This window comes from Balaenoptera physalus (assembly GCF_965194825.1).
Source record: "Balaenoptera physalus genome assembly, chromosome: 10".
NCBI classification, from domain to species: Eukaryota; Metazoa; Chordata; class Mammalia; order Artiodactyla; family Balaenopteridae; genus Balaenoptera; species Balaenoptera physalus.
Window position 1 is genome coordinate 62,474,413 of NC_138889.1, and position 6,553 is coordinate 62,480,965.

Consider the following 6,553-nt stretch of genomic DNA (forward strand, 5'->3'; position numbering starts at 1 on the left):
AGGACATAAAAACTTCCAGCAGATTCGAGCCTGGAAGGACGGGAGGCAGAACTGCCCTTGTGGGGAGCAAGGTTTTAGGGTCCAGTTCGTCGCAGAAAATTTAGGACCTTGAGAGTGAAGGAGTGCAGCTGATTTCACCCAGCAAACCCCTGGCCCAGAGGGGAGAAAAAGCTTGCCTGAGATTGCACAGGAGTGGATGGCTGAGCTGGCCTGCAACCCAGTATCAGCAACCCTGACTCAGGGCTCAAGCGATCACTCTATTTGGGCGGCCTCTGGAAGAGCAGCAGCATCTCTTACGGGTACACTTGACAGTGAATCGTGGGTTTGCAGGGAACTGTGACAAAACTGTCTCCAGCAAGACCCCTGTGCAGAGCTCTGCAGACAGGCTGGTGTGAAGAATGAAAGGAGAGATTCGATGGAGCCATACAGGCCATGGAGGTGACAGGTTTGTTGAAATGCAGATGGGGTTGGGTCACAGGTCTTGGAAAGCTGTAAATGCCAGTGACACCGCAGGAGAGTGTACCCTGCTCTGCTTTGAAACCACAATGAGTTGAGCTCAGTACCCCCTGTGCCATTGTCTTTGACCCTCATTTCCTTTGCACATGCTATGCCTGCTGTTTGGAACATCTTTCCCTCTAGTGGGCCTGGCTCCTACTCATAGGTCACCTTCTCCAGAAAAACTTTGTTCCACTGCACTGAGTTAAGCCTTCTCTGACCTCAGCCCCAGCCCAAGCCTAGCCTGTCTATTGAAGGAGTGGGTGGTGGGTGTTAACATTAACTAGAAGGTGTGCCCAGGAGAAGGGCATGGTACCCACTGGAGGCTCAAGGCCAGCTGACGACAGTGATAAATTCCTTTTAGGACTGACTGACTTGCAGGTGCCTGGGGACGCCATCATAGGAGCTGAGGTTGTGCGCATTGAAGGATATATTATTGCTATGAGGCACAGAGGTGTTATTTCTCTCAGTTGTAGAGTCATATTGGGGTGAGAGTTTCCTAATCCTTTTTTGACTCACAAAACACTCCTAGGAAATGTAAAATAATTTTGTCGTTTTTCAATAGTATATGATAAAGAGGTATTTGATTTTGGCTAAAAATATTTAATTTTTATCTTTAGAATATTAAAAGTTGGGACTTCCCTGGTAGCGCAGTGGTTAAGAATCCGCCTGCCAATGCAGGGAACACAGGTTCGAGCCCTGGTCCGGGAAGATCCCATGTGCCATGGAGCAACTAAGCCCATGCGCCACAGAGCAACTAAGCCCATGTGCCACAACTACTGAGCCTGCGCTCTGGAGCCCGCGAGCCACAACTACTGAGCCCACGCACCACAACTACTGAAGCCCATGCGCCTAGAGCCTGTGCTCTGCAACAAGAGAAGCCACCGCAATGAGAAGCCCCCGCAGCGCAACAAAGAGTAGCCCCTGCTCGCCGCAAGTAGAGATAGCCCACACGCAGCAATGAAGACCCAACGCAGCCAAATAAATAAATAAATTTATAAAAGAAAAAAATATGAAAAGTTGTATTATAAAATTCGCTTTTTAAAATTTTAGGTAATATTCATAATATATGAAGACAAATTTCTTTTTTTTTTTGAATTTCTTTTTTAATTTTTGGCTGCCTTGGGTCTTCATTGCTGCGCGCGGGCTTTCTCTAGTCGCGGCGAGCGTTGCGGTGCGCAGGCTTCTCATTGCGGTGGCTTCTCTTGCTGCAGAGCACAGGATCCAGGAGCACGGGCTTCAGTAGTTGCAGCACATGGGCTCAGTAGTTGTGGCTCACGGGCTCCAGAGCACAGGCTTAGTTGTTGTAGCGCATGGGCTTAGTTGCTCCACGGCATGTGGGATCTTCCCAGACCAGGGCTCGAACCTGTGTTCCCTGCATTGGCAGGCGGATTCTTAACCACTGTGCCACGAGGGAAGCCCTAGAAAACTAATGTTTTTTAGAATGTAGTTTGAAACTTGCACCTGGGTTAGGCATCTCCCAGCAGGCAAAGTGATTATTTAAAAGCCTAAATCAGTTCTTGTTACTCTACTTTAAACCCTCCTAAGGCTTTTCAGCATATTCAAAGCAAATCCCTAAAGCTTTTCTGTGGTCTTCAAGGCCCTGCTTGGTCTGGCTCCCGCCCACATGTCTGACCTTACCTCTTTCTACTCTTTGATAAAACCTTATTCACAACACTGAAATCACTGCCAAACTCAGTCCCACTGTGGAACCTTTGCCCTGGCTATTCCCTATTCCTGGTGCTCTTCCTCCCGAACTTTTAGGGGCTGACTCCTGCCCACAAGTCAGATTTCAGAAGACCTTCCCTGTTCACCCAATCTGAAATAGCTCCCATCCCAAATAATGTCTACAAATCATCCAGTTGCTGTTCCTTTCAGAGCACTTATCACTCTCAGAAAGGATCATGCTTCTGTGTTTGTTTTGTTGTGTATGACCTATCTCTCCTATCAGGCTGGAAGCTTCAGCAGAGCCAGGACCAAGTCACCCTTGATCCCAGCTCTGTCTTCAAACACCTAGAACAGGGCCTGGCATCAGGTGACTAGGTGATCAGTAAATATTTACTGCTGTTGCTGTGTTATCAAAAATATACAAAAACAGTGACTTCCCTGGTGGCACAGTGGTTAAGAATCCACGTGCCAATGCAGGGGACACGGGTTTGAGCCCTGGTCTGGGAAGATCCCACATGCCGCGGAGCAGCTAAGCCCATGCGCCACAACAACTGAGTCTGCGCTCTAGAGCCTGCGAGCCACAGCTACCGAAGCCCGCGTGCCTAGAGCCCGTGCTCTGCAGCAAGACAAGCCACCTCAATGAGAAGCCCGCGCACTGCAATGAAGACCCAATGCAACCAAAAATAAAATAAAATAAATATATATATATATACAAAAATAGCTCTCATGACTCAGTGCTTAGAAGTTTTGAATTCAAAATTGTAACCATTTTTAACTGAAAAATAAATCACATGCCCATAGCCAAAAATTCAAATAGTATAAGAGTGAGACTCTTCACTTCACACCTTCATATTGTTTAGCATAGGACAGACTATTCAGTGGTCTTTTGGTTATCTATTACTTAATACAACTATTTCTTAATAGCTCTCATGATTCTGAGTGTTGCCTGAGCTCAGATGATTCTTGTTTTGAGTCTCTTACATGGTCGTAGTCACAACCAGGACTGCAGTCATATGAAGACTCACTGGGGCTGGTCGCTAATAATGGCTCACTTATTTAGCCAGCAGGAGATGCTGGCTGTTGGCTGGAAGGTGGATTCGAGCTGAAAACCTGAAAACGAAAGCCCTACATGTGGCCCTTCCACGTAGCTTAGGTTTCTCAGAGCACGGTGGCTAGATTCTGAGAGGATGCATCCCAAAACAAGCATTCCAACAGACAGCAAGAAAGCTCCTAGTCTCTTAAGCCTTGAGCCCAGAAGCTAGCACAGCATCACTTTCTCTGCATTCTATTGGCCAAAGCAGTCTCTGTCCAGGCCAGATTCAAGGACAGAGACCCCAGCTTTCAATAAAAGAAGTGTCAAAGAATTGCTGGCCATCTTTAATCCACTATATGTGGTACCAAATAAACCTTCAAATCTCAGTGGCTTAAAACACAAAAATGTATGTCTCTCTCACATTCCAGTGTGAGGTAGACCATGTGGTATACTGTTCTCCTTCAGCAGTGACTCAGATCCAAGCTGCTTCCTCCCAGCATCTCCATCATCTCAGAGTTCTTTGATCCCAACTGTTCGGATGGGAGAGAGGTTAGGGGTGGGGGGGAACATTCACACTGATACTTAATTGCCTTGGACCTGAAGTGGCACATTCTTCTGCCCACCTCCTCGTTAGTGAGATCACATCTACTAGGAAGGCTGGAAAATGTAGTCTTCCCCTGTTCCCTGGAAGAGAAAAATGGGTGTGAACACATCATTGTTGCTGATACACACCAATGTCCCAGTCTTCTCTAGAAGTATCACCATGAACAATTTAGTGTGTATCCTTTCAGAAATATTTATGTATATACAAGACTATAAACACACATGTAGCATTTACACACTGTTCCACATTTTGCTTCTTTATGTAACTATATTTTCAATATGTCTTACAGAACTTTCCATATCAGACTACATAGATCTATGTCATGCTTTTTATTTTTATTTTTTTAGTTTCACATTGTCTTTATTATTGCTTAAAAAAATTAATGAGTGTCAAAATCTTTTTTTACTTTCAGGAAACTTGAGGATTTTTTTTTGAATTTTAGAATTTTATTTATTTTTTTATACAGCAGGTTCTTATTAGTTATATATTTTATACATATTAGTGTATATATGTCAATCCCAATCTCCCAATTCATCACAGCACCACCACCCCGCCACTGTTCCCCCTTGGTGTCCATACGTTTGTTCTCTACATCTGTGCCTCTATTTCTGCCCTGCAAACCGGTTCATCTGTACCATTTTTCTAGGTTCCACATATATGCGTTAATATACGATATTTGTTTTTCTCTTTCTGACTTACTTCACTCTGTATGACAGTCTCTAGATCCATTCACGTCTCTACAAATGACCCAATTTCGTTCCTTTTTATGGCTGAGTAATATTCCATTGTATATATGTACCACATCTTCTTTATCCATTCGTCTGTCGATGGGCATTTAGGTTGCTTCCATGACCTGGCAATGTAAATAGTGCTGCCATAAACATTGGGGTGCATGTGTCTTTTTGAATTATGGTTTTCTCTGGGTATATGCCCAGTAGTGGGGTTGCTGGGTCATATGGTAATTCTATTTTTAGTTTTTTAAGGAACCTCCATACTGTTCTCCATAGTGGCTGTATCAATTTACATTCCCACCAACAGTGCAAGAGGGTTCCCTTTTCTCCATACCCTCTCCAGCATTTGTTGTTTGTAGATTTTCTGATGATGCCCATTCTAACTGGTGTGAGGTGATACTTCATTGTACTTTTGATTTGCATTTCTCTAATAATTAGTGATGTTGAGCAGCTTTTCATGTGCTTCCTGGCCATCTGTATGTCTTCTTTGGAGAAATGTCTATTTAGGTCTTCTGCTCATTTTTTGATTGGGTTGTTTGTTTTTTTAATATTGAGCTGCATGAGCTGTTTATATATTTTGGAGATTAATCCTTTGTCCGTTGATTTCTTTGCAAATATTTTCTCCCATTCCGAGGTTGTCTTTTTGTCTTGTTTGTACTTTCCTTTGCTTTGCAAAAGCTTTGAAGTTTCATTAGGTCCCATTTGTTTATTTTTGTTTTTATTTCCATTACTCTAGGAGGTGGATCAAAAAAGATCTTGCTGTGATTTATGTCAAAGAGTGTTCTTCCTATGTTTTGCTCTAAGAATTTTATAGTGTCCGGTCTTACATTTAGGTCTCTAATCCATTTTGAGTTTATTTTTGTGTATGGTGTTAGGGAGTGTTCTAATTTCATTGTTTTACATGTAGCTGTCCAGTTTTCCCAGCACCACATATTGAAGAGACTGCCTTTTCTCCATTGTATATCCTTGCCTCCTTTGTCATAGATTAGTTGACCATAGGTACGTGGGTTTATCTCTGGGCTTTCTATCCTGTTCCACTGATCTATATTTCCGTTTTTGTGCCAGTACCATATTGTCTTGATTACTGTAGCTTTGTAGTATAGTCTGAAGTCAGGGAGTGTGATTCCTCCAGCTCTGTTTTCTTCCCTGAAGACTGCTTTGGCTATTCGGGGTCTTTTGTGTCTCCATACAAATTTTAAGATTTTTTGTTCTAGTTCTGTAGAAAATGCCATTGGTAATTCGATAGGGATTGCATTGAATCTGTACATTGCTTTGGGTAGTATAGTCATTTTCACAATATTGATTCTTCCAATCCAAGAACATGGTATATCTCTCCATCTGTTGGTATCATCTTTAATTTCTTTCATCAGTGTCTTATAGTTTTCTGCATACAGGTCTTTTGTCTCCTTAGGTAGGTTTATTCCTAGGTATTTTATTCTTTTTGTTGCAATGGTAAATGGGAGTGTTCCCTTAATATCTCTTTCAGATTTTTCATCATTAGTGTATAGGAATGCAAGAGATTTCTATGCATTAATTTTGTATCCTGCTACTTTACCAAATTCACTGATTAGCTCTAGTAGTTTTCTGGTAGCGTCTTTAGGATTCTCTATGTATAGTATCATGTCATCTGCAAACAGTGACAGCTTTACTTCTTTTCCAATTTGTATTCCTTTTATTTCTTTTTCTTCTCTGATTGCCATGGCTAGGACTTCCAAAACTATGTTGAATAATAGTGGCGAGAGTGGACATCCTTGTCTTGTTCCTCATCTTAGAGGAAATGCTTTCAGTTTTTCACAATTGAGAATGATGTTTGCTGTGGGTTTGTCATATATGGCCTTTATTATCTTGAGGTAGGTTCCCTCTATGCCCACTTTCTGGAGAGTTTTTATCATAAATGGGTGTTGAATTTTGTCAAAAGCTTTTTCTGCATCTATTGAGATGATCATATAGTTTTTATTCTTCAATTTGTTAATATGGTGTATCACATTGATTGATTTGCGTATATTGAAGAATCCTTGCATC